General features: G+C 54.8%; 1 pseudogene; it reads left to right on the forward strand.

The window, feature by feature from the left end:
• On the forward strand, positions 1-27816 carry LOC112629126 (annotated as a pseudogene).

Here is a 27816-nt window from a genome sequence, read left to right on the forward strand (position 1 = left end):
ATGACCAAGGGTACTTTCCCATCCCATCAATATCTGTGTTAAGACTTCTTTTTCTTTTCTTTATTTATTTTTTTTGTTTGTTTGTTTGTTTGTGATGGAGTCTTGCTGTGTCGGCCAGGCTGCAGTGCAGTGGTGTGATCTCAGTTCACTGCAACCTCTGCCTCTTGGGTTCAAGCGATTCTCCTGCCTCAGCCCCCCAAGTAGCTGGGACTACAGGTGCATGCCACCACGCTTGGCTAATTTTCGTACTGTTAGTAGAGATGGAGTTTTGCCATGTTGGCCAGGCTGGTCTAGAGCTCCTGGCCTCAAGCAATCCACCTGCCTTGGCCTCCAAACATGCTGGGATTATAGGCACGAGCTACCACACCTGGCCAAGACTTCTTTTATTATAGCCATCATGGAACTATAATGACTAAGAAGGAAATGTGGCTAGGAGTTGCTTACAGACAGTAAGCAAGCAATAGGAAAACCAAACCAAACCACAAAAACATAGGTAAAAGTTCTAAACAGACACTTCACCAAAAAAGATATACAGATAATGTATTAATTTGCTAAGACTACTATGAAAAGTACACAAACAGAGTGGCTTAAACAATAGAAATGTATTATCTCTCAGTTCCAGAGACCACAGGTCCCAAGATCAAGGTGGTGGCAGGGCTGGTTGTGGGGCTCTGCCTTTATCTTCACACAGCATCCTCCCTGTGTGCATGCATCTGTTTTCAAATTTCCCCTCTTTATAACGACATTGGTCACATTGTATTAAGGACCATCCAGATAACCTCAACTTAACTTGATCTTTTGCAAGGACTCCATTTTCCAATAAGATTCTATTCATAGACACAATTCAACCCAGAAAAGATGGCGAAGAAGCACATGAAAAGATGCTTAACGTCAATAGTTATTATGGAAGTTCAAATTAAAAGCTGAACTAAGATACCACTACATACCTACTAAAAAGGCTTTAAAAAATCACCACCACACACACAAACCTGATAATACCACGTACTAGCAAGGGTCTGGGACAACTGGACCACTCACACATTGTTCATTAGAATGCAAAATGGTACGGCTACTTTGGAAATCAGTTTGACAGTTTCTTATAAACACGCATGTATCATATGACCCAGCAAACTCACCTCTAGGTGTTCATCAAAGAGAAGCGAAAATGTAGGTTTATGCAAAAATGTGTATATGAATGTTTATAGAACTTTATCTATAATCATCCCAAACTGGAAACAAGCCAGATGTCTTTCAACCGGTAAATGAGTGAACATCTACCATATATAAAGCCAGTTCAAGGAACAAACAACATTTTGTTGTTTCGACATTTGTTGATTCACCCAACAGCATGCATAAAACTTAAATGTATTTTTATAAGTGAGAAAAGCCAGATCCAAAAGACTACATGTTATATGATTCCATTCATATAAATTTCTGGAAAACGCACAACTATAGGGACAGAAAATAGTAAATGATTGCTGGGGGTGGGGGTGGGAGCAATTGACTACAAAGAAGCAGGACAAAAGAATTTGGGATGGAGAGGAACTAAGAAATTGGTGGTTGATACACAACTCTGCATTTGTCAAAACCATTAGAATCCACCAAGTTAATTTCACAGTATATAAATTATAAAAACTGTCACCCAGGATGTGGGATTGTGAAGAAAGGAGATTACCTAAGTAACTTTGGACAACCGTTCAGATTGGCTACTATAAAGCTAAAGACAAAAATGATTGTATGTAAACACTGTACTCTAGTTTGTAAATTTTTCTCTGACAGAGTTATGTGTTACCAATTCTAAACTATGGGTATAATAGGGTTGAACTGTGAAAATATGGTGTAAATAATGAGAGCCAGGCTTCTATCAGAGAAATGTTACAAATAAGAAAAAGATGCAGATAGCACTATTCACAATAGCAAAGATATGGAATCAACCCAAATACCCATCAATGATAGACTGGATAAAGAAAATGTCATACACATATACCATGGAATACTACACAGCCATAAAAAGGAATGAGATCATGTTCTTTGCAGTCACATGGATGGAGCTGGAAGCCATTATCCTCAGCAAACTAATGCAGGAACATCAAATACTACATGTTCTCACTCATAAGTGGGAGCTGAAAGATGAAAACACATGGACGCAGGGAGGGGAACAACACTTGCTGGGGCCTGTCAGGGGAAGGTGGTGGGAGAGAACATCAGGGAAAACAGCTAATGCATGCTGGGCTTAATAATTAGGTGATGAGTCGATAGGTGCAGCAAACCACCATGGCACACGTTTACCTGTGTAACAAACCTGCACATTCTGCACATGTACGCCAGAACTTAAAATAAAATAATAAAAATATAAAAAATAAAATAAAAATAATTTTTAAAAAGATGTGGATTATAATGAATCCTATGGTGCTGAAATAGTGTCCAGGGTTTCAGTATGAATTCATAGATACACAAAAAAATAGATGTGTGTGTCAGCATTCACAGGTTAGTATATATGCTCTCTATATATGGGCAGTTTAATCAGAGATAGAAATGGTAAGAAAGAACCAAAAGGAAATGCTATAGATTAAAAACACTGTAACAAAAATGAAGAATGCCTTTGACAGATTTATTAGTAAACTGCATTTTGCTGAGGAAAGAAATCTCTGAGCCTGAGAATATCTCATGGAAATTACCAAAACTGAAAAGGGGAAAAAGACTGAAAAAAAAATACAGAGTATGCAAGAACTGTGAGACAACTGCAAATGATGTAACATAGATGTGATGGGAATTCCAGAAGCAGAAGAGAAAGAAACAGGAGAAATATTTAAAACGATAATGGCCGAGAATTTCTCTCAATATGAGACACCAAATCACAGATCCACGAAGCTCAGAAAACATCAAGCAGGATAAATACCCAGAGAAAAACTGCATCTAGCCACCTAAGTGACAAACTATAGAAAAAAAAAAATCAAAAGATGAAGAGAAAATTCTGAAGGAACCCAGAGGGGAATAAAACCACCTTACCTATGGAGAAGTCAAGATAGTAATTATACCCAACTTCTCCTCGGAAATCGTGTAAGCAAGAGGAAAATGGAGTGAAATATTTAAAGTGTTGAGAGAGGGGAAGGAAAAGCACCACCAACCTAGAATTCTATATTCTGTGAAATTACTCTTCATAAGTGAAGGAGAAATAAAGACTTTCTCAAGCAAAAATTGAGGGAATTAGTTGCCAGTAAACTTGCCTTGAAAGAAATGTTAAAGAAAATTTCCTTGGGAAGAAGGAAAATGATACAGGTCAGTAACTTGGATGTATATCAAGAAAGGAAGAGCACTGGAATAAGAATAAGTTAAGACAAAATGAAAACTTTTATTTTTCTTATTCTTAATTTATCTAATAGATCAATTCAGATCAAACTGATCAATAGATCAAACAGATCATTTGTTCAATATAACAATTTGCAATAATATATTTGATTATGTATATATCTTTAGTATATAAATTATTGTGTATGTTTGTATGCGAGTGAAATGAATGATAATAATGATACAAGGGACAGGAGGGAGGAATTAGGACAATTTTGTTATTATAAGGTACTCACTCTACTTGTGAAGCAGTAGAGTGTTATTTAAAAGTGAACTTAAACTAGTTGTAAATGTATATTGCAAACCCTAAGGAAAACAATACAAAAAGAAATATAACTGACTGATATGCTAAGAAGGGAAAGAAAATGGAATCATGAAATGCTCAATTAAAGCCACAAAAGATGGAAACAGAGTAGAAGTCAAAAATGGAAACAAAAGCAAGAACAACAAATAGAACACAGTAACAAATATGGTAGATATTAATCTTACTATATTGATATAATAATCACTTTGAATGTCAATGGTCAATCATCAGTTAAAAGACAGAAATTGTCAGTCAACCAAAAACAATACCTAACTGTGCACTATATGATGCCTGCAAGAAACTCACTTTAAATATAAAGAAATATATAAATTAAACGTAAATAAATAGAAGAAAAATATACCATGCTAACACTAATCAAAAGAAAGCAGGACTAGCTATGTGAATTTCAGACAGAGCAGCTTCAAAGCAAGGAAATTTAGCAAGGATAAAGATTCTGTCAAAGCATTACAGAATGACAAGGGGGATCCAATCTCAAAGAAGACAAAACAATCATTAACGTGTATGTGCTAACAACAGAGAATCAAACACCCTGAGGTAAAAACTGATAGAAGTGTAGCAAACATAGATGAATCCACTGTCATAGCAGGAGACTTCAACACGTCTCTATCAGAAATGGACAGATTCAGCAGGCAGAACATCAGCAAGGACTTAACAGAACTCAACAACGCCATTAATAAACTGGATATAACTGACATCTATAAACAACTTCATCCCACCGTGGTGAAATCCTGTGTCCACTAAAAATACAAAAATTAGCTGGGTGTGGCTGAGGCAGGAGAATCCCTCGAACCCAGGAGGTGGAGTTTGCAGTGAGCCGAGATCGTGCCACGCACTCTAGCCTGGGCGACAGAACGAGACTGTCTCAAAACAAGCAAACAAAAATCCCAAAACACAAACAACAACAAAAGAAGTTACTGCAACGATCCAGATGGAGAAACTGAGGCACGGAAAGATGAAAAGCAGAGTTAGTAGACAGCACAGCGAGGATTTGAATCCGGATACTCTGACTCCAGCAGCCCCCTCTTGGCCGCTCCACTCTGGTCCCCGGTCACCAGCAAGGACCCGGGTCTGTCCTGGGCCTAGGCGTTTGTGGTTCTCTCCCTGCAGGACGTGCAACCAAGGCCAGGGAGGCACTGGACATCGTGCACCAGGTTCGCGTGGACCCCTGGGGGTCCTTCCTGTCCTGTGAGCTGTGGCCCCGCACGCTGCGCAAGCGGGAATGTGTCTGTGCGCCCAGACGCGCCCTCCTTCTACCAGCTGCAATACTGCGGCTGCGAGCTGCGCTTCAACCTGACCTCCAATCAACACCTGCTGGCGCCCGGCTTTGTGAGTGAGACACTGAGGCTTGGCGGCCTGGGTCGCGGGCACATCTGGGCCCACACCCCCGCCTGCCATCTGCTTGGGGAGGTGCAGGACCCCGAGCTCGAGGGTGGCCTGGCGGCCACCAGCGGCTGCAACAGCCTGTTGAGTGCACTGGGACATGTATACTCGGGGCAGTCTGGGGTGGTGGGATGTGGAGATTGGCTCCAGCCTGGCCACGCACTTGTCTGGTGGCTTTGCCCAGTGCACTTTTCCTCTGCCAGCCTCGGTATTCACGCCTGTAAAATGGGAGCGACAATGCATGCCTCGTTGATCTCTAGGATAGCAGTTCTCAAAGTTTAATGTGAAAGCCGGGTGGTGGTGCACCTGTAGTCCCACTTATTTGGAAGGCTGAGGCCAAAGGATCACTTGAGCCCAGGAGTTCAAGGATGTAGGATGTAGGGTGTGATGATGGCGCTCAGTTGGAGACACAGCGAGACCCCAGACACTCAAAAAAAAAAAAAAAAAGATGAAAGAAAGAGAAAAGAAAAGATAAGTTTACTATGAGCTCAAATCACCTGCAGGCCCTGTTTAAACAGAATGTTTGCAGGGTAGGTCTGGGGTGGCACCCAAACACTTGGATTTCTGAAACCATCTCAGGTAATGTTGAAGATGCAGGTCCAGAGATCCCACTTTGAGAACCTCTGTTTGACTGGACTAAGTAACTGAAAAAGCAGTTGGCTTCTCTTCCCTGGGGCATCAGTTGTGACTGTTCCTTCACAGGTCCCTTTAGGCTGCTCTTCTCCAGGAAAGCCACCCCTCACCCTGTAGCCATTCTGCAGGGTGTGGTGAGGAACCGCTTTCAGCCCCTCTGCCCGGATCAGCGTTCCGGGAAAAGCAGGCCTCAGCTTCCTGGCTTGGTCTGGCTGAAGGGTGGTGCTGGCTACTGCCTGCAGCCCTAATGGCTCCCTGACTGGGGCTGATTAGAGCAGCTTCCACTCCAGGCGGAGCAGGGCCCCTTTCTGTTTGTGTTCAGGTGACCAGCCCCACTCTCCCAGCTCTGGAGGGTGGGGGTTTGGGAGGAGTAGGGGATGTGTGCACACTCTCAGCGTCCACTGTTCCCAGGAGGCCCTCAGCTTAGATTGCTCAGGCAAAAACCGTGGGCTGTGGCTGCACAGGGCCTAATGACAGGGCAGCCCAAATACAAGCTGCACAACATCTGGACCTTTGAAGGCCCATCTGCCCTGCACAGTATTCTCATTTATGGAGCCTGTGCCTGTCCCTTAATGTACAGTTGATGTTGTTGAACCTAAGCAGTACCTGTGCACACAGGGCATCATTCTCATTTCACAGATGAGGAAACAGGCTCAGAGGGGAACTTGCCCGGGGTCACCTAGTCATTCAGTGACTGGTGGGTGGAAGGGGGGCACTCCACATTCATACCCAGGTCTCCAGACCGAAGAGCTGATGCACTCTCCAGCCCTCCCTCCAGACTCCCTGGTCCTGTGTGACCCAAGTAGCAGAATTGGTACCTACAAGGGGAAGTCCGAGGCACGTAAGACCTTCTTCCCTGTTGGAGCCCTGAGCTTCCTCAGGAGGTAGTGGGCATCAAAGATGCTTCCCAGGGCCCCTCCCCTCTGTGGATTCTGAATGCTGGCGGACATGCCCAAGACACTCCTGCCAGCTTCCCTTCTCTGGGCGGCCCTGGGCCCAGAGAACAGGATGTCCTGGTGGCCATGGGCATCTCCTGTGCTCGGGTGTGGGTGTAGATGCTTTGGAGTGATTTGTTCCCTTAGGGAGATAGAGGGAAGGTCAGAAGCCCTGGCCATGTGGGAGGGAGCACAGTGCTGGAAATGGCTGGCATGCAGAGGAAATGGAGAATAGCCTGGAGGCCTGGGCACAAGCCTCCCCACTCAGGATGGCTGTCTAGGACTCTGGAAGACAGCATTTTGTCAGATTTGGAGCCTTCTGAGCTCTGCTTTGAAGGTTTGGCTGTATGTGAAATGGCAGAGAAGGGCTTTCCAGGTGCAGGCTACAGAGTGTGCAAAGGCCCAGCGGGAGGAAAGTGCAGAGTGTCTGTGGGCAGTCACAGGTGGTGTGGGCAGTGGGGGCTCAGCTGGGCAGGATGGGCCTCTGGGACGTGCAGGAAGAGCAGCTGAGGGCCAGTCCTCCCTGTGTGACCCTGGTGCTTCTTCCCCAGGAAGGTGTGTTCTAGCTCTCCAATGAGGACTACTTCATTGAGCCCCTGGACGCTGCCCCGGCCCGGCCCGGCCCAGCCACGCCCAGCCCATGTGGTGTACAAGCATCAGGCCCCGGAGAGGCTGGCACAGTGGGGTGATTCCAGTGCTCCAAGCACCTGTGGGATGCAAGGTATGCTCTTCTGCTCCCAGTTCTCGGGTGGGTGCTGGGCCTGGGGACATGAAGGGGCCTTTCTAGAAGCCCCTCTTAACATCCCCATGCCCAGTGCCCCTTAGACCAGAGGACACAGATAGACCGACGGATACATCACCATAGCCTGTGCCCTTAATTGTGCCACAAGACTGTGTCCTCTGCTTTTCAGGCCTGCCCCAGTCAATCCCCTAGACTGACCTCCCTCGCTCCATCTCACCTACCTCTCCCACCTTGGGACTCAACCTGCCTCTGCTCCCTCCGCCCCACAGCCTATGGCACCTGACTCTGCCAGCCATTCTTCCCCCAGTGCCCAGGCCAGGTGAGCCATGCCCAGCTCCAACAGGGCCACTAGCCAGGAACCTCCCTCCCCCCTACCACCCTGCTCCCACCCTAGAATAACTAACCTCTATTACTGGGACCTGGAGTGTGGTACCCAGTACCTCCTCTGCAGAGCAGCAGCAGTGCTGGCCAGTCCAGGTGAGTAGCTGCCTGCTAAGGGTTGCTAGGGTTTGGGGAATGCTTGGCTGGCATGCCAATCTCAACCTGCCCACAGCTCTGGTACTGCATTTGCTGGAGCACATATCCACAGAGGTATGCTTCTTGGCCTCAGTTTCCCCAGCTTCTTAGATGTGCTTCCTCTTCTGATCTGGTGCAGCCTGGGTCGGGGAGCAGGCCCAGTAGGGCCAGCTGGGCTGGGTCTTGGCCAGCCTCCCCTGGCTGGGGTTTAGAGGGTGGGGTCAGCCTGTGTTGGGATGTACTAACCCCCAGGGTGGGAAGAAGTGACACGGGGAGATAGGGGCCCAGTAGCCAGTTTTGTCAGGCCTAGGAGTTCCCCTCCCATGGACACAGTACTTTACTGTGTTTATATCCACCATTTCATTTGCCCTTTGAGGTCCCCCTGCGAGGCAGATCAACTTATTCCTATTTTTAGTCAGGGAATCTCAAGATCAAAGAAGGTAAGTGACCAGGCAGAGCCACACAGCACAGGTCTGGGGCAGAGCCAGGAGGGGAATTCAGGTCCCTGGCCTCTGATCCCTGTGTGGTTCCTAATGCCCCAGAGAACTTGCTGAGGAGAGACCCTGGAGACATGTGCCCTGGGTCAGGGTGGGCCAGAAGGATGGGGAACAGATGTTCCCTCGGGATCAGATGTTTATTTAAGACTGACTTGTCGAGAGCCATCGCTCTACCTGGGATAAAGTGATGGATGTGGAAGAGCATGATCCTGCACTTGGGGACTCTGTCTCATCATAGCATTTCCCAAGGAATATTTCAGGGAATGTGTTCCAAAGAATGCCAGTAGCGTACTATGAAAAAAGATTCTGCTGTTGAATAAGTTTGGCCACACAGGATTAAAACAAGTAAAACGGGCCAGGCATGGTGGTGCGCACCTGTCATCCCAGCTACTTGAGGGACTAAGGTGGGAGGACTGCTTGAGCCCAGGAGGTCGAGGCTGCAGTGAGCCGAGATCATGCAACTGCACTCCATATGGGTGACAAAGTGAGACCCTGTCTCATTAAAAAAAAAAAAAGGTAAAACAGACTTCTTTACTACAGGACTTCTCAGAGCCTTCAAAATAAATATGCATTGAGAATTCCCAACAGAATAGGCAGGCAGCATTCCCCAAATTTAGGAAGTAAGCAGGGGCTTTGAAATAGCAAAACCTGAATTCCGAGCCCAGTTTCACCCTCTCTTTGAGCTTCAGTTACTTCATTTGTAAAACGAGGATAATTGTGCCTACCTTAGAAGTAACAAGATTAAATGACATAATGCGTGCTAAGTCCAAGCACAGGGACTGTACATGTTAGGCTCAATCAAGATTGGCTGCAGCTATTTTTTTGGCTGCTGCACTATCTGACCCACAGCCACCTTCAGGATAGCCACACCTTTCTTTACCAACGCCACCTACAGACTCCAATTTATCATCATTCTCCCCATGCTAGATTCAGACCTGAGTCCTAGAACTTGGGTGGGTTTGTCCCAAGGATAGCAAGACAGGTCCCTTTTCACCCCGTTTTCTTTCTTTCTCTCTCTCTCTTTCTTTCTTTCTTTCTTTCTTTCTTTCTTTCTTTCTTTCTTTCTTTCTTTCTTTCTTTCTTTCAGATGAAGTCTCTCTCTGTTACCTGGGTTCAGTGGCGCGATCTCGGCTCACTGCAACCTCTGCCTCCTGGTTCAACTGATTTTCCTGCCGCAGCCTCCTGAGTAGCTGGGACTATAGGCGCATGCCACCACACTCGGCTAATTTTTTTGTATTTTTAGTAGAGATGGGGTTTCTGCATGTTGGCCAGGCTGGTTTCAAACTCCTGACCTCGTTATCTGCCCATCTTGACCTCCCAAAGTGCCAGGATTACAGGTGTGAGCCACCGTGCCCAGCCAGTTTCACCCCATTTTCACCCCCAATTCTGTTCTTGCTCTCAGAGGTCACAAGCCCTTTTCGAGGGGCTCTTGTCACACTTTCAGCTCACCGGGAGCCTGTGGTTACCTGTACCTCCAGATCTTACCTTCACAAACACTGCACACCTTGGCATGCTCTCCAGGCCTGCAGCAGAACAGGGCTGGGCTTCCCTGGGTATCATTTATCCAGTTGAAACACCCTACACTGACCTTGGGCCATTAACCAATGCTGCTTGGTTGAGTTGATCAGCCAATTAAGACCCTGCCTCCCTCAAACATCTCTCAATGCCTGTATTCCCCCCATAGCTCCTGGGAGACAGTGAGGTTATACATGCTGAGGGAAGGCCTTTGTGGTAGTACTAAGCTGTCCCTAGCCCTGACTCAGAATACAGCGTGGGTCAGTCCTCAGGCAGGCCGAGCAGACCCTCACCACTTCTGGTCCTCTGGAGTCACTTTGCTGGGGACTGATACCGAGCTTACCTGTCTGTGGTCTAGGAAAGATTTGTGGTCTAGGAAGGGGCTTCGGAGGTCTCTTGTCCTCTTCAGGTCCTGGGGCTGCCGGGTTGGGGTAGTGTGTGTGAGGTATGGGGACACTCATGCATTGGTGTACGTGCATCACCTGTCCACTGTGCAGCCTGTGTGCACCCGTGTGAGCGTCCCTGTGTGTGAGCATGGGTGTGCGTTGCCCTGGGTGGGAGGGTGGGTTGGGTGGGCATTGGCTCCTTGTATCCTTCATTCTGGTGACAGCCTGACCCCCTCATCTCTTGGGCAGGTGGCTGGCCTGTTTCATGACCCCAGCATTGGGAACCACATCCACATCACCACTGTGCGCCTGGTCCTTCTGGAAAATGAAGAGGTGAGTGGTCATGTGGTCCCATGGTGCCCAGCAATGGCTTTGGCTGCCAGAGCCCTCCTGCACCATGACCTGTGCTGCTCTGTATGGAAGGGCATAGTGAAGGCCTCCTTGGCCTGGACCATGTCCCCTGCCAACCCCTGGTTCCTGAAGGACCCTCTCTCAGGTCCCAGGTCCCCTGCAGGAGGTTCCTACAGGAGGGGTGGTCAGGCCAGAAGCTGGACTGGTGCCTGTGGGCCTCCCACTGCCCTGCTGGGCCTCTGTCTCCTGCCTTTGTACGGAGGACAATGAGGCCTGACCTTCTTGGAACTCAGGGGAGGCATGAGCAGTCATTCTCTCTGCTCCCAGGAGAACCTAAAGACCACACACCATGCAGACAACACCCTGAAGAGCTTCTGCAAGTGGCAGAAAAGCATCAACATAAAGAGGGACGCCCACCCCCTTTACCATGACACCGCCATCCTGCTCAGCAGGTACCACCAGCCGCAGGAGGGTGGGAGCCTACATCTCAGGGAGGTGCTTCACAGCCCTGCGGGAGAAGCCCTGGTGGAGGAGGGGGCCGTGCTCTCAGGGAGCCCCATTTTGAGGAGAGTTTGCGCACCTTTGGCCCAAGGCTGGATTCTGTCTGCACTCGGGGACGTCATTTTATTTTGAAATAATTGTGGATCTTCATGCTGTTGTTAGAAATAATAGAGAGAGGGCATGTATAGCCTTCATCCATCTCCCCCAGTGGTAACATCTTGCATGACTAGAGCACAGTATCCCAACCAGGAAACTGACACTGATACCATCCACAGACTTCCTCAGATATCATTAGTTCCACACGTACTGCCCTTTGTGTGAATGTGTGTGTATTCAGTTCTGTGCAGTTTCATCACTGTGGGTTCACCTACCCACCCCCACAGTCTAGATACAGATCTGTCTCATCAGAAGGATGTCTTGTACTACCAGTTTATAGTCACAGCCACCTTCTTCTCTCCTCCCCTAACCTCTGGCAACTGCTGATCTGTCCAGAGGCAGTTATTTTCCCTCTGCTGGACTCTGGCAGCTTCTGTCAGCACCCCTGCTGGATAGTAACCAAAATTGTTCTGTGCGGGTCTGTGCTCCCAAGGGCCAAAGAGATGCCCAGTGGATTGTGTGTGAATGAGAGCACCTGCTTCCCACGTGGCCACTGTGCTGGCCTCATGCCACAGAACGGTGGGAGGGACATCCTTTCCACTTGGAATCAGTTCGGGGGGACCCTTCCCTGGCCTTCGCTCAGGTGGGCCTAGCACTGGGCCAGGTTAACCTGAAGGCTGCTTCTCTGCCTATGCAGGAAGGACCTGTGTGCAGCCATGAACCTGCCCTGTGAGACCCTGGGCCTGTCCCACGTGGTGGGCATATGCCTGCCGCACTGCAGCTGCAGCATCAACGAGGACACAAGCCTGCCACTGGGCTTCACTGTAGCCCACGAGCTCGGGCACAGGTACCATGCCTGCCCCCATTGCTACACGGAGAGCTGAGCTTCACCCTCCCAGCCTGGGGGCACCAGGTATCCAGCCTGTGGGTCACAAAGTACAGGGGAAAGGAAGCTCTCTGGAGAAGGAGCCCCGACTGTGGCCATGTGCTGTCCCTGCACTGTCCCCTCCCCACAACCAGGCTGCTTCCCTGTAAAGCAGGAGAGAGGTCTGCCTGGGCATCTCTGGGACTGGCCTGGAGAGAGTCTTATTTAAAGGGGAGTTGTGATGGGCCAGAAAGTCATCGTAGGTCTTTGGCTGTGCCTCCCCATTTCCCTCAGTGCTATATTTTTTACTCTCGATCCCTGTCCCTGTTCCTGTTTGCTCTGTGGCCTGGGCCAGTGCCTGCCCTCTCTAGGCCTCTGTGTGCTTCCCATAGATTGAGGGGTTTGGATTCAGTGACGTCCAAGGCTCCCTCCATCTGACACCGCTGCCTGAGGCTCCTGCCTTCACAGGCCTCCAGCAACCTGTGCTTGGGCTGTTGAGCTGGCGAATATGGCAGCATCTTAGATTGTCCAGCAAGCTTTCAAAGGCAGGCTCCCAGAGGGTTCTGTGGTCAAAGCTGCTGGGGTCATCCATTCAGATATCCGGGTTTCCTGGGTGATGGCTGTGCCTGCAGGACCTTAAAGCTGCTTATGACTGCAGAAAGAACAACCTGCCGCAGTACTGCAATTTCCTGGCTGTGTTACGCTCACTAGTTCCTCAGACTCTCTGAGCCTCCCTGGGAGTAATAATGAGAACTGAGTGAGATTGTTTTTCTGAAAGTGCTTAGCATGGCCCCTGGCACATAGTAGATGCTCAGGAAATAATTTTTCTCGTGTCCTTCCCAAGGATGGTCTCTGGAGACCTTTCTGTGACACAGCAGCTCAGATCCCTTAACTCAAGTGCACAGCCTTGGGACAAGGACCTGTGAGTGGGAACCTCTGTCAGACTGTTCTTGAGGCTAGTGAGCTTGCAGGGGCCATCACGGGCCCCCATCTGTGCCACCTGGTTTGCCATTGCTGGCCAGCCCCCAGGCAGGGGTAGGGCTGCTGTGGGTCCCTGGCCCTCATTTCAGGCCAGAGCAGGAGCCCCTGGATCCTAGCTGTCATACCCTCATTTTACATTAAGGAAACTCAGAGAGGGAATGTGACTTTCTCAAGGCTGCGGCCATTGGGTGGCCTCCCGCCAGCTCGCCCGCCCCTGGGGCCTGTGCTCTCACACAGTTTTGGCATTCAGCATGACGGAAGCGGCAATGACTGTGAACCCATTGGGAAACGGCCTTTCATCATGTCTCCACAGCTCCTGTACGACGCCGCTCCCCCCACCTGGTCCCACTGCAGCCGCCAGTATACCTTGAGGTAGTCCTCTAGCACCGGGCCCCTATGCCTTGATCCATGAGGTCAAGGTCTACTGGGAGAGCTGCAGACAGTCACATTGGAGGGGTAGAGGGAAGCAGAGGGACAAGGTCTTGATCTGTGAGGTCAAGGTCTAATGGGGGAGAGGCAGACAGTCATACTGCAGAGCCGGGGTAGAGGGAAGCAGAGGGGCACCTGGCAAAGATGTGGTGCTGGCGTCCCAAATGTCCTCCTGGAAGGGACACTTGAGCTTGAACTTGGAGGAGGAGCGAGAATTCACACATGTGCAGAAGGGATAAGAATGGCGTTCCTGGTAGAGGAAGCCTGAGAAAGGCCTGCAGCCGTGAAGGAGTGGGAAAGATTTCAGGGAACGCCAGAACCCTGAGCAAGGCTATGGGAGCCAAGGCTGCATAGGAAATGAGGCTGGAGGAGGCGAGGGCCGGACACAAGATCCAGTGAGAGGCAGGAAGAAGGGGCCACTAAGGGAACTGAAATACGAAGCTTTCTCCATTTTTTCATGTTCTCTTCATTTGTTCTGGTGTTCTTGTTGTTGTTGTTGTTTGTTTGTTTGTTGAGACAGAATCTCACTCTGTCTCCCAGGCTGGAGTGCAATGGCACAATCTGGGCTCACTGCAACCTCTGCCTCCTGGGTTCAAGCAATTCTCCTGCCTCAGCCTCCTGAGTGGGTGGAACTACAGGTGTGTGCCACAGTGCCTGGCTAATTTTTATATTTTTAGTAGAGACAGGGTTTTGCCATGTTGGCCAGACTGGTCTTGAACTCCTGACCTCAAGTGATCCACCCACCTCGACCTCCCAGAGTGCTGGAATTACAGGCATGAGTCACCATGCCCAGACTGTTCTGGTGGGTTTTGTTGTTTTCTTTTGTTTTTTAATTTGCTATTTAATGTTGTTCTAAGTAAGAAAAAGTTTTAAATTTAAATTATTGGCGTAAATTGTATCATTCATCTTTTTTTTGTGCAGTGCCAGTTTTAAATGCAAATATAAGAGTATAGCTGGGCCGGGCGCGGTGGCTCAAGCCTGTAATCCCAGCACTTTGGGAGGCCGAGGCGGGTGGATCACAAGGTCAGGAGATCGAGACTATCCTGGCTAACATGGTGAAACCCCGTCTCTACTAAAAATACAAAAACCTAGCCGGGCGCGGTAGCGGGCGCCTGTAGTCCCAGCTACTCGGGAGGCTGAGGCGGGAGAATGGCGTGAACCCGGGGGGCGGAGCTTGCAGTGAGCCGAGATCGCGCCACTGCACTCCAGCCTGGGAGACACAGTGAGACTCCGTCTCAAAAAAAAAAAAAAAAAAAAAAAAGAGTATAGCTGACCCTTGAACAACTCGGGGGACAGGCATGGCTGCCCTGGGCTCTCTCCCAGGGGAGGGGCTGCTTTCCAGACCTCGCCCTTCCACAGACGACCCGAGGTCTCTGCCTGCGTGGGGCCGTCGGAGGCTCTGTTGTGTCAACTGTGAAGTGATGTTCTCTGGATCCTTGTCGGGCCTGGCTCCGGGGTCTGGGCTCAGGGACGAAGGCTGCAGGGTCAGAGAGCAGGGCCACATGAGGGCTTGGCGGTCCAGGAGGCCTTCTGAGGAAAGGGCCCTGGCAGCGTGTGCAGAGGGCTGGGATTTGGGGTTGGGGTTGTTTAGCCAGCTGGAGTGCCCAGGAGGTGAGATGAGAGAAGCCGGGAGGGCCTGTGCTGCTGGCTGTGGTTGGAGGATCAGCTGAACCAAGCGGGGAGGCTGGAGTTTCCTACAGTTGTAGGGCTCTGTGCCCCCTCCCACTTCTCCTCTCCCAGCCCCACAGAGGCTTCTCCGATGGGTCTCACAGGCTGCGCCCCCTCCATCCTCCCGTCCCATCTCTAGCCGTGGGTAGGGCCTGTGCCTAGACGACCCTCCTGCCAAGGACATCATCGACTTCCCCTCAGTGCTGCCTGGCGTCCTCTATGATGTGAGCCACCAGTGCCGCCTCCAGTACAGGGCCTACTCTGCCTTCTGCGAGGACATGGATGTGAGTGGGGCTGATGTGGGTGTGGGGGTGTGGGGACATGGCAGGAGGGCTCAGGGGACAGCTCTCACCAGCCTGTGGATGCCAGCCTGGGAGTAACCTCGCCTGGCCTGGGCTGCGCCCCCGAGTGATACTGTGAGACATCAGGTGGCCTGTGGGAGAGGACAGGGATGGGCGGCCACATACCCAGCTCTGAATTCTGGGTCAACCATGGACCAACTGTGACACTTCCGGCAAGTCCCTTAGCCTCTCTGGAGCTGGCTCATAAGAGGGAAAAGGAACCCCAGTGGGGAGGGTCTATTTATCCTGGAGAAGATTGCCTGAAGTGATCTTCTAACAGGAGTGTTTCCAGAGGAGGGGCTGGGCCCGGAGAGGTGGGGACAGCTGGCTACGGCTCTGAGGAGCACAGCCCTGGGCGCCCCACACCACCACATGGTCCGGGGAGGAAGGTGGGAGCAGGCACACAAGAAGGGACCTCTGGGGGTCTGTGGGCCCCTGCCATGTGGAGGGGTGCCCAGGGGACCCTTGGGGACAGGGAGGGGGCAGGGTGGGTGGTGGCACTGGGGGGGGGGTGAGGGTATGGCCCATGCCCTCCTCCTCGCAGAATGTCTGCCACACAATCTGGTGCTCTGTGGGGACCACCTGTCACTCCAAGCTGAATGCAGCCGTGGACAGCACCCGGTGTGGGGAGAATAAGGTAGGGGATGTCCCCAGTCCCGGCGGTGGGTGTGTGAGACGCCAGACCTGCTGTAACCAGGCCCTGGGGTCAGCCCCGGCTCACAGTCTTGCTTGTGCTTCTAGCAGAGCCCCGCACTCTCTGCCTCCCAAGGCCCCATCTGCAAAGCAGAGGCACTGGGGCCAGGGCTTGATTCCATGATTCCCCAGGGTGTCTTCAGCTGAGTCAGCACGTGGGCTGTTTTACTCCCTGCTCAGCTCCTCCCTGTGGCCTGGGTCACAGATGATTGTGATGATTGTGAGGGGGTCTCTCTCACCTTCCATCCTTCCCCTCTGTGCCTTTCTCAGCCTTCCCACCCACCTTGTTCTCACTAGGGTGAGGATGACTGATAAGCTGGGGGCTGGGGTGGCTCTACCTCCATCTGTCACAGTAGTGGTGTCTCAATGGGGAGTGCGTACCTGTGGGCTTCCGGCCCGAGGCGGTGGATGGTGGCTGGTCCGGCTGGAGCGCCTGGTCCATCTGCTCCCGGAGCTGTGGCCTGGGCATACAGAGTGCCGAGCAGCAGTGCACGCAGCCTACGTGAGTGTGGGGCCCAGGGTGCCCTGGGCAATGGGACAGAGGGACCCAAGCAGTCAGCCGATTGCAGGAGCTTGGCTCTGTCCCAGCCTCTGGCTCTTAGAAGTGTCCTCATAATGGTCAGTCCGAGTGTCCAGGCCACCTTGAGTCACTTTCAAGCAGTGTTCTGGGGGCTGACAGGGTCCCCACTGCTGACCCCTTTCCAGAGAGGGGGACACTGAGGTCCAGAGACTGGAGAGACTCATCAGAGGCCACATGGCAAAGCAGCTGCTGGCTGGAAGGAGGCAGGAGAGGGCAGTGGGGAAGAGCCCTGCACCTTAGATGGCTCTGAGTTCGAATCCCCTCTTCACCCCTTCTCTGGGCCTCTGTTTCCACATCTATATAACAGCAGTGCCCATCCAGTAAAGTTGTAGTCAAGGGCAAATGCAGTTTTTGCAGGCCAGGCCCTCAGTCTTGCAGCTCGTCTGTAGGGGGCACTCAGCGGGAGGGGCTTGGTGGCCTCAGAGGCACAACAAAGGTCTGAGATGAGACCGGGGGCAGCTGGGAGGATGGGCCAGCACTGAAGGGATGGCCTGAGGTGAGTGATTTCACCTCTCTGGGCCTCTGTTTCCCCATCTAAGCGGGGTGGTGTGAAGATCTGCTGAGACGCAGAGGTCAGTGGTACCGTAGACCTGAGGCACTACCTGGCTAATCTTCACTTCAGGAGGCCACCCGTGGCAGGCATGGGGTTCACAACCAGCCCCACCCAGGGCCCTGTGCTTATCCAAGACTGGCCTGTGGCCCTCCCTGCCTCCTGACCTCCAGGTCTGAGCTGGGTGGGGGCCAGTGACCCTGGCCTAGATGCAGAGGGTTTCAAGAGCTGTGCTCGGTCAGACCTCTCAGCTGGCTGAGGCCCTGGAAGCTTCCTTTAGATCCGGGCTGGGGTACTGCCACCAGGAGGGAGGCCGAGGACGCAAGGGCTCGTTAGGATGCTGGTGTCATGGGCTAGAGACTTGGAGCAGTCCCTCCAGTCAGTGCCAGTCATGCCTGAAGCTTGTCCCAGCTTCTCAACAGCCCTCTGCAGAGGCAGCCCCAACCCCACTTTATACAGGAGGAAACCGAGGCCCAGAGGGTGGCCGAAGACTTGCCCACAGTCACACAGCAGGTCTTTAATTGGACAAACGTGAAAAACAGCACATACATTTGCAGGATTAGACATTTGGGAATTGTCTTTCAGCAAATTGGCTGCTTCGCAGGGGGACCACTTAGGAGTGTCTGCAGAGGCAAGTGCCCCATGGTGACTGGAACAGACAGGGGTTCTTTGTCTCAGGCAGGAAGTCCCAGGTGCACAGTCCAAGGTGGCAGGACCTGGAGCTGATTGGCCCTCAGTCACACCATCCTTGCTACAGCAGCCTCCCCTCACTCCTGCTTGTCACAGATGCTGTCCTCCCTTCCAGGGCTCTTACCCTGTACCGGGTAGGAAGAAAGAGAGGGGAAAGGGCTGACTCCCAGTGAGGGACTCGTGCCTTTTTCTCCCCAGCCAGGACTGTGTCCCAAACCCCCATAGTTGCAAGGGAGCGGCAGTGGGGTGTGTTTTCAGCTGGTCTCATTGCTCCTTGAACAAAATCAGAATCTGTTGGTGAGGAAAGAGGGGGACAGGTGTGGGACTGGCAGCTCAGGGGAGGGACAACTTACTCTGGACCACAGGGTGGGGATGGAGCTGAGAAGGCAGAGCCACCTGCAGACAGGGTCCTGCGGCTGGGCCTCAATAGGCAGTATGGGAGTGAGTGTCCAAGGTGAGGAGCATGGCCGTGCAAAGGCCCCAGGATGGGCAGTGGCAGACGGTGTGAAGGACAGGAGCAGTGCCAAGGTTGGTACAGGGGTGGAGAGCAGGGGCTGCCCCTTGTTGCCCAATTTCTTTTCCAGATATTCTCTGAGCCATTGGGAAGGGTGTGGATGGTGGGATGGCCTTGACACCATGACTGGGTTTGCATGCTAGCAGCAGCTGGCATGGATCGAGCTCTTAGGATGTGCGGGGCACAGGCCGAGCCTGCACATGCAAGAACACACGCAGTCCTCCCTCCAGGGCTTGGAGGAGGCAGGATTGTTGCTCCCACTTCCCAGAGGAGGACGCTGAGGTTCAGAGAGGCCAAATGAGCTGTCCAGGCATCTCAGTTAGGAAGCAGAGGGTCTGGGCACCCAACCCACGAAACCTCCACACTCTGCCACCCGTCCAGGGGCAGTCAGAGGGGAGGCTACATAGGAGAGGGTGTGAGTAAGAACCAGGAGGACAAGAAGAAGCGACAGTGGAGGTCTGCCTTCATCCTGACATGGGCAGTGAGGCGCTGGGAGGGTCTGGCAGAAAGGGTGTCTTTGGGTCTTGGGTGGTGGGCACCTGGGTGCCAGTCCCAGGCTGAGTCCCATGGCCCCTAGGTGTGTAGAGGCAGAGTGTGTACTGCTTAGAGTGGCAGGCAGGGCCCGTGGACGGAGAGCACTCTGCCCCCCAGGGCTGGCCCGATGACTGCCAGAGGAAGTGCAGCGAGCAGCCCTGCCCTGCCAGGTGAGCCCGCCCCCACTGTCCCGCCAACTTCCCACCCCCAGGTGTCCTGGTCTGCCACAGGCCCCTACATCTGGGTCCCCAGAGGCCCCGGGGAGGAGCAGAGGGAGCCGGGCTTTCATTCTCTTCCCAAAGCTGAAGCCCCAGACCCCAGTCACCCCTCACCCCAGCCTGGGCCAGCCTGGACACCTGTGGTCCTCCTCTTTGGGTCCCTGGATTTGAAGTAGGCCTCAGGTCACACTCAGTTTCCCTGAGGGGAGGGTGGCAGGAGCGGAGGGGCTGTGCCATGTCACCAAGCTTTGAGGGCAGGACACTTAACTGGGCTTAGAGCTCTGGAGAATCATCCACTGGCCTCAGTCCCAGCTCTGCCCAAGCCCTGAGGGCCTGGAAGCCCAGCCTGGCCCTCCCTGCTGGTGAGCCTGCTGATGCCACTCATCTGATGCCACGTCGATGCCACCCATGTGCCCTCACCAGGTGGTGGGCAGGTGAGTGGCAGCTGTGCTCCAGCTCCTGTGGTCCTGGGGACCTCTCCGGCCAGGCCGGGCTCTGCATCTGCACTGTGGGGCTGGATGAGCAGAGCGCCCTGGAGCCACCCGCCTGTGAACACCTTCCCTGGCCCCCTACTGAAAGTCATTGAAACTGCCATGTGCCCTGTCCGGCCACCTGGGCTGTGGGGAACTGGTCTCAGGTGAGTGTGGGATAGGAGGGGGCCCGCCTCCGGCTCCACCCTTGGTCTTTGGCTACAGGTAGGCAGACAGCCTTCCTGGAGCCCTCGTGGGTAGGAGGGAGCCTGGGCATTCCAGGGTCCAGCCCCTGACTCTAAAGCCTCAGGGATCAGGAAGCCCCTGGCAAGCATGTCCACAGCCATGGCCTTGAGCTGGGCAGGGCTGGCTGGGGTCTCTGCCACCCTGACATAGGGCAGTCGACAGGTTACCCAGCCATGCTCCAGCGTCCCCTGGCACCCTGCCTCCCAGCCTAAGCCCCTCACCCTGGCTTCCCCTGCAGTGCTCAGTGACATGTGGGGAGGGCACTCAGAACCAAAATGTCCTCTGCACCAATGACACCGGTGTCCCGGTGTCCCTTTGTCGAGGCCCAGCAGCCAGCCAGCGAAGTCACCTGCTCTCTGCCACCCTTTCGGTGGCCCCCGGACACACTGGGCCTTGAAGGCTCAAGCAGTGGCTCCTCCAGCCATGAGCTCTTCAATGAGGCTAACTTCATCCTGCACCACCTGGCCCCAGGCCCTTCACCTACCTCATCACTCAAGCCAACCACCATGGGCAACACCATTGAGGAGGAGGCCCTAGAGCTGGACCTGCCAGGGCCCGTGTTTGTGGATGACTTCTACTATGACTACAATTTCATCAACTTCCACAAGGATCTGTCCTATGGGCCCTTTGAGGAGCCCGATCTAGACCTGGAGTGGACAGGGGATCGGACTCCCTGACCACACAGCCATCCTGCTGTGCCTTCCATCTGTAGCCCCGTGCTTACCACAGAGCCTCCTGCAGCCAAGGAGGAGGGGGCACCGGGATCTTGGTCCCCTAGCCCTTGGCCCAGCCAGGCCAGCTGCTCCCCACCACCACCCTCAGAGCAGACCCCTGGGAACCCTTTGATCAATTTCCTGCCTGAGGAAGAAGGTCCCATAGGGGCCCCAGACCTTGGGCTCCCCAGCCTGCCCTGGCCCAGGGTTTCCATTGATGGCCTGCAGATGCCTGCCGCCCCTGAGAGCCAAAATGACTTCCCAGTTAGCAAGGACAGCCCGAGCCAGCTGCCTCCTCCATGGAGGGACAGGACCAACGAGGTTTTCAAGGATGATGAGGAACCTGAGGGCCGCAGAGCACCCCACCTGCCTCCAAGACCCAGCCCCACACTGCCCCCTTTGTTCCTGGTCGGCAGCACCCACTCTTCTCCTAGTCTTGACGTGACAGAGCTGTGGACAGGAGGGACTGTGGCCTGGGAGCCAGCTCTGGAGGGTGGCCTGGGGCCTGTGGAGAGTGAACTGTGGCCCACTGTTGGGGTGGCTCCTCCCCCTCCCTCCCCCATAGCCCCTCTGCCAGAGATGAAGGGCAGGGACGGCCCCCTGGAGCCGAGGACTCCCACCTTCCCAACCCCAGGACCAGGATCATGGGACCTGCAGACTGTGGCAGTGTGGGGGACCTTCCTTCCCACAACCCTGACTGGCCTCGGGCACACGCCTGAGCCTGCCCTGAACCCAGGATCCAAGGGCCAGCCTGAGTCCCTCAGCCCTGAGGTGCCCCTGAGCTCTAGGCTACTGTCCACGCCCGCTTGGGACAGCCCCGCCAACAGCCACAGAAACCCTGAGACCCAGCCGCTGGCTCCCAGCCTGGCTGAAGTCGTCTCCCCCGCGGACCCGTTGGCTGTCAGGAACGCTAGCTGGCAAGCAGGAAACTGGAGCCAGGCAAGTGGTGTGGGCTGGGTGGGCTGGGAGTTTGCGCGGGACCTTGGTGACTGTTTCCTCATCTGAAAATGAGCAGAGTGGGACACAGGTGCCATCTGTCTTGCCTCTCTTGGGGCAGGAGTTCCCAGGATTAGGGGAATGAGGGGACCTCGGGGCCCACTTCTGGGCAGCACAGGGGGCCTCAGGGAAGGCAGGGGCAGGCACGCTCTGGCAGCACAGCTCACCCCAGGATGCAACTGGCTCAGACAGCTGTGAATGGGGAGGGTCCCCGCATGGCTGCCAGGCCCAGTCCTGCCCAGCAGGCAGCAGCTTCCCTGAGGCTCTTCCTGGCTCCTCCAGGCTGGGCTCAGCCCACTGCCACCTGGCTCTGCCCTCAGTGGCTCCACCCTCCTTTGACAGTGACCTGCAGGCATCTGAGCTGCATGAAAGAAGCTGGCCAGGGCCCCCTCCCTGGGTCCCCAGATGGTCACTGCAGGAGAAGCAAGCTTCTGTTCAGATCCCTAATTTGGGGGTGGGAAGGGGCAGGCTGAGGCCCTCAGGGCTTGTTTTGCACATCAATAGCCAGCGATTTGGCTGCTTGTCCCAGGACCCAGCCTTCCTTCCCTTGTGCCTCTGGGAAGCAACGAGGCTGGTCAGGACAGCTGGTCAGGGGTGCCCTCAGGGCCACCTCCCCCACCTCTGCACCAATGACACTGGAACACAGGCCCTTTGTCCCATGTGAGCAGGGACAGTTGGTTGCTGGGGGAATTTGACTTTTCATTCTCATGGTCTTCCTGGGAGATGGGTGGAGGAGCCTATTTTGCAAATAAGGAAACTGCGGCCCAGAAGAGTGCCCTGTCTTACTGAGGTCTCACTAGCCTAGGTGGGTAGTTTCCTGACTGTGGAAGCCTGGCGGGGATGGGATCTGCCTGGCTTTCACGGGTCTGTGACCCGCAGTGCTCCACCACCTGTGGCCTGGGTGCCGTCTGGAGGTCGGTGCGCTGTAGCTCTGGCCCGAATGAGGACTGTGCCCCCGCTGGCCAGCCCCAGCCTGCCTGTCACTGCCACCTGCGGCCCTGTGCCACCTGGCACTCAGGCAACTGGAGTAAGGTGCGTGAGGATGGAGCCAGGACAGGCATTCCCAGGGCATGGCGTGGAGCCCTGGTTCCCCACGGCCTGTGTTCCAAAAGCAGCAGGACAGGGGAGGGCTCCAGGCTGCACGTCTGTGCACCAGATTGCACCGGATTCCGAATCTCTTGGGAATCTTCTCATCTGTGTCTGGCTTGGCCTGTCTCCTTTCCTCTGTATTTTTGACCCCATCTGGACTTGTCTTTCACCAGCTTGCCTTTGTTCCTCCCTTTCTCTGTCTGTCCCAGCCCCTGGCAGCCCCTGGCCATGCCACCTTTTGCCTGGGTCCTGCCAGCCTTGGCCTCTTGCTGGGGCTTTTCAGGGACTTGCCCAGGGCTGGGGCGTGGGCCTGATGTCTTTCCTGCCACATGCCTCATGGGGTCACGCCTGTGGGCCTACACCTGGGGATGTGTCCCCACACATCTCTCGGTCCCCAGTGCTCCCGCAGCTGCGGCAGAGGTTCCTCAGTGCGGGACGTGCAGTGTGTGGACACACGGGACCTCCAGCTGCTGCGGCCCTTCCATTGTCAGCCCGGGCCTGCGAAGCCACCTGCGCACAGGCCCTGCGGGGCCCAGCCCTGCCTCAGCTGGTACACCTTTTCCTGGAGGGAGGTGAGGCCTGGGGGTTCAGTTGGGGGGAGGGGATGCCCTCAGACCCTGGCTGTCCCTGACTCCTTCCCTGCCCACCCAGTGCCCTGAGGCCTGTGGCGGTGGTGAGCAGCAGCGTCTGGTGACCTGCCCGGAGCCAGGCCTCTGCAAGGAGGCAACTGAGACCCAATACCACAGGGCCCTGAAATACCCAACCCTGCACGAAGTCGGTGGTGGGGCCCTGGGGCCGGGTGAGCCGGGCTGCGTGGAGGGATGGGGAGCAAGTGCGTGGTGGCACCTGGTCGGTCCTGGGTTGGGTGAAGGATCTTTTGAGTGTGTGCTGTGAGCCAGGCTCTCTGTGGCCCCTGCGCATGCAGCAGTGACTGGACGAGGCCCCGCCCACTGGTGCTCACACCTGCCAGGGAGAAACAGACAAGGAAAGGGCACTTGTGCTGTAATGTCAGGGAAGGCCTTACAAGGAGGGGTCTGGGGTTGAGACCCGAGGGAGGAGTCAGTGATGCCAAGGACAAGGATCAAGGGGATAGCAGGTGTGAAGTCTGAGGTGGGAATGACGAGCTTGGGGTTATAAGGGAGTCCAGCAAAGGCCAGCGGCAGAAGGGGGTGGAAGAGGGGCCTCAGATGGGCAAGACACCTTCTGCCAGGCCTGTTTGGAACTCAGGTGTTCAGGCGTCTCAGATTTGGGCCCTGAACTGGGTCCTGGAGTCAGCTGGGCCAGCATTTGAGTCTTTGTCCCACTGGCTGCTGAGTGACTCTGGGCAGGTTGCTTTGCCTGAACAGACTGCCCAGTGACTCTGGGTCACTGTTTTCTCATCTGTAAAATTGGAACAGCTTAGGAGACAAGGGTCGGGAGGATTAAATGAAGGATCGTAATGAGGCACAGGACCAGGCACAGCACAACACTGGCACAGACAGCGCACGTTTAGGACTGATAACAATGAAGCCTGGTGGGCTGGGCCCTGGCTGTGAAACCTGTCTCCTCCCCTCCTGCCCATGGGCTGCTGCAGGTCCTCTGTCCCTCAGGCACAGCGTTGTCTTGCCCACGTCTCTGCCCACTGCTGTGTCAGGGCTCCATCCTGGGGCCCCTGCCCAGGCCTCTCAGGTGTGTCCCATGTGAGGGGCTCACTGCCCAGGAGCCCTGAGGGCTGTCCCACTGTTCTCATGCCCCTCCCCTCTGCAGGAGCCGATCCCACAAGTGAGAGTGGGGTTCCAGCACCAAGTGGGCTCTAGGGGTGGGACCAGGTCCTCCAGGAGGCACTGAGGGGGCGGCTGGGAGCAAGGGCAGGCCTGGCAGGCACAGGGCGTAGGGACGGCTTCCCAGAGGAGGTGTCACTGTCCCCACTGCTAGGGCTGGCCCTGGAGAGACTCATTCCTCCCCCACTCTCCCCAGTGCTCAGCCCCCTGTGGCAGTGGTGTCCAGCGGTGCCTGATCAAGTGTGTCAACACCCAGACGGGGCTGCCTGAGGAAGACAGCGACCAGTGTGGCCACGAGGCCTGGCCTGAGAGCTCCCAGCCGTGTGGCACCGAGGATTGTGAGCCTGTCGAGCCTCACCGTGAGTCCCCTGACCCCAGGATCTCTGCTGAAGTGAGGTGGGGCCGGGAGGGCGATGGGGAAATGGGGTCGTCAAACCATTGCATCCACAGCACCGGCTGGCTCCATCTGTAGTCTGGGCTCAGGAGCCACGTGGCCACTGAAAATCCTGATGCCACAGGATGCCATGCCGGAGGCTGGGCTGTGCTGGGAGTCAGTCAAGGGGAGTCCCAGTCACACAACATCCCGCAGGCAGCTGTCTGACCTCGGGGGAGTAGAGGGAGTGGCCCTGGCACCTGACTCGCTGTGTGAACCTGGGTAAGCTCTTTCCCCTCTGGGTCTCTGTTTTCCCATAGTGAGACCAGGGATGTCCCTGAGACTGTGTGAAAACTGGGCCTGGGTGAGTCCCTGTCCCCAGCCCTGGCCTGTCCATTCCCCGGCCAGAGGACTGCCTAGAGTGAGCAATGGAACCGCAGGAAGGGCCTCCCTTCCAGGGTCCTGATAATCCAAGTGGTGGGGGGTTTCCTGGCCAGCTGGGTCCTGGTGGAAGGGCCTGAGCTAGAGGTGGTCCTGGATACCCCACCCCCCCGCCTACCCCCCCACACATACACGCACCCACACACACACACACACACACACACTCACACACTTCCTTCCTGAGTCCCAGCCGCTCTCAGCAGTGCTGATGGCAGGAAACAGGGTGGCCCTGGAGTCTCACCTAGGCTCCCCTCACCAGCTGAGTGGCTTTGGGCTCCATTTCCCTCTCAGGGCCTTCATGTGCTGAAGAAAGGGGCCACCAAGCCCCATCCTTGCATAAATGAGGTCTGGGCATGAAGGGCCCAGCACTATGTGGGCATCCAGGTGATACTCAGGGAAGGCGGCTTTTTCCCCTCCCCCAAAGTCACTGTCATCCCCAATTGCAAGGTCAGGGAGAGGGCCTGGGACCGACGCTGACAATCTAAGGAATCCAGAAGCTGTGGTGTGAGGAGCTGCAGCCCCTGTGCTATTGACTATCTACTCTCTGCCCCTAGGACAGAGGCCTCAGCCAGGGCACTCAAGCTGGCATTCGGGGCCCCCTGCAATCTCCCTGGTCTGCCTTCTCCCCTTGTCCAATACAGACTTCTCTACCTGTGCTGGCTCCTGGGCAGCCCTCATTCGGGCTCAGAGTGGCCCCTGCCATGCCTCGCTACCCTGCCTCTGGCAAGGGTGGCCTTCCTGCCTCAAACTCCATTATCTCAGGCAGCACACCCACCCTGTCCTGCCTGCCCTCAGCATGCACCCAGCCAGCATCTCAGAGCACTCCTGTATGTCTCCTAAGCTGGGTGCTGGCACCATGTCTCTCACCTTCAGGGCCAGTGTGGTGGGGTGGTTATGATCCCTGGGGGTGAGGACCAGATGGGGCAGAGAACAGGAACTGAGGCCCCTGGGGGCCTAGAACCAAGGACGGATGGCCCAGGAGGCTCTGGGCTTGCAAGGTCTCCCAGGGGTGGGTGTGAGTGGGCTGCAGGGAGTGGGCTATGGGGGCTGGTTAGGTGGCTGAACTAGAAGCTGTCCTAAGTGAGGAGTTTTCTGCCACCAGTGAACAGTGGAGGGGCGGCTGGGAAGGTGTCTTGGACTTTGAGACCTGGAATTCCCAGGATGTCCTGCTGGTCTGTGGGACAGTTGGCAGGACATGTGGAAAGCCGGGAAACTCCAGAGTGTGTGGTCGCTGCAGTGACACAGCATGGCCACATCCGTTTGCTGTGGAGGTGGGGTTGACAGAGGAGGGAGCCAAGCCCGAGAGGTGAAGCAGCTTGTCTGAAGTCACCCTGGGCGACCAAGATGCAAGTCTGCAGATGTGTGCTTTGGAGCTCTGCCTGGAGCTTTGGTGGAGGAGCCTGCCTGCTGCCTCGTGCCCTCTGCTGGGCCTGGGGGATGTCTGTTGCCCTCCTGCTCCTCCTCCCCAGGGAGGTCTGCTGGAGTAAGCAGGGCCCGGGCAGCAGTTGGGGGCTGTCAGCAGTGGCAGTGGCATCAGGAGCAAGGCCAGGAGGCTGGAAACAAGCCACTTCCCAGAATAGCTCTGATAACCTGGGGCAGGAGGGCCCAGCCAAGCCTCAGCCCTGATGAGCACAGCCTGGAACTGGCCTCCCTCCCCAGTGGGCCTGGGCTCAGTCCCTGGTTTCCACTGACAGCCTGTAAGGCCCACTCTTTCTAGGCTTTGTGGCCCATCTGAGAAGTGGGAGGCTGGTCTGGGAGATGGGACCCTGTAACCCAGAACCCAAGGCTGAGTACAGTCCCTGTGGCTGGAGGTAGTCACGGAGGCCTGGCAGGACAGATGCACTGGGGCAGGGGGCGGTGGGGGGAGTTGGGGCCAGAGGCCGCTGCAGGCTGGCAGGAGGCCCCAGGACCACAGTTCTGTGCCAGGATCTGTTGGGGAACACCAGGGATGAGCAAGGATGGAGATGGGATGGCAGGGCATCGCCCTGGGCAGACCCTTTCACGGGCATGTGAAGGGGTCAGGGTGGGGTCTCAGGACCTTTCCTCCAGAAACCTCAGCCCAGCAGTGCCCATTCTCGTGTCATGGGGTTGGCCATGAGTAGGTGGGAGAGAGATAGCAACAGTTGGAGACCTGCAACTCTGCTTTGGGAGCTGCTCCAAAAACCGGGGATCTCTGCTTCGTGGGGAGCTGCTGGAGCCTCCTTAAGGAGGTTGGGGTGGGGAGCCAGGTTCTGGGTACTGTAAACCACTGGTTCTGATGCCCCTCTGTCCCCTGACTCCAGACTGTGAGCGGGACCCCGTCTTTCGGGTTCTGCGAGACGCTGCACCTACTGGACGGCTGCCAGCTGCCCACCATCCACACCAGTGCTGCTGCTCATGCTCTCTGCCCAGCCATGGTGCCCCCTCCTGAGGCCATCAGTGGGTCACCACCCACCGCTGA

The sequence above is a fragment of the Theropithecus gelada genome, chromosome 7b (genome assembly GCF_003255815.1).
Source record: "Theropithecus gelada isolate Dixy chromosome 7b, Tgel_1.0, whole genome shotgun sequence".
In the NCBI taxonomy this organism is placed as follows: Eukaryota; Metazoa; Chordata; class Mammalia; order Primates; family Cercopithecidae; genus Theropithecus; species Theropithecus gelada.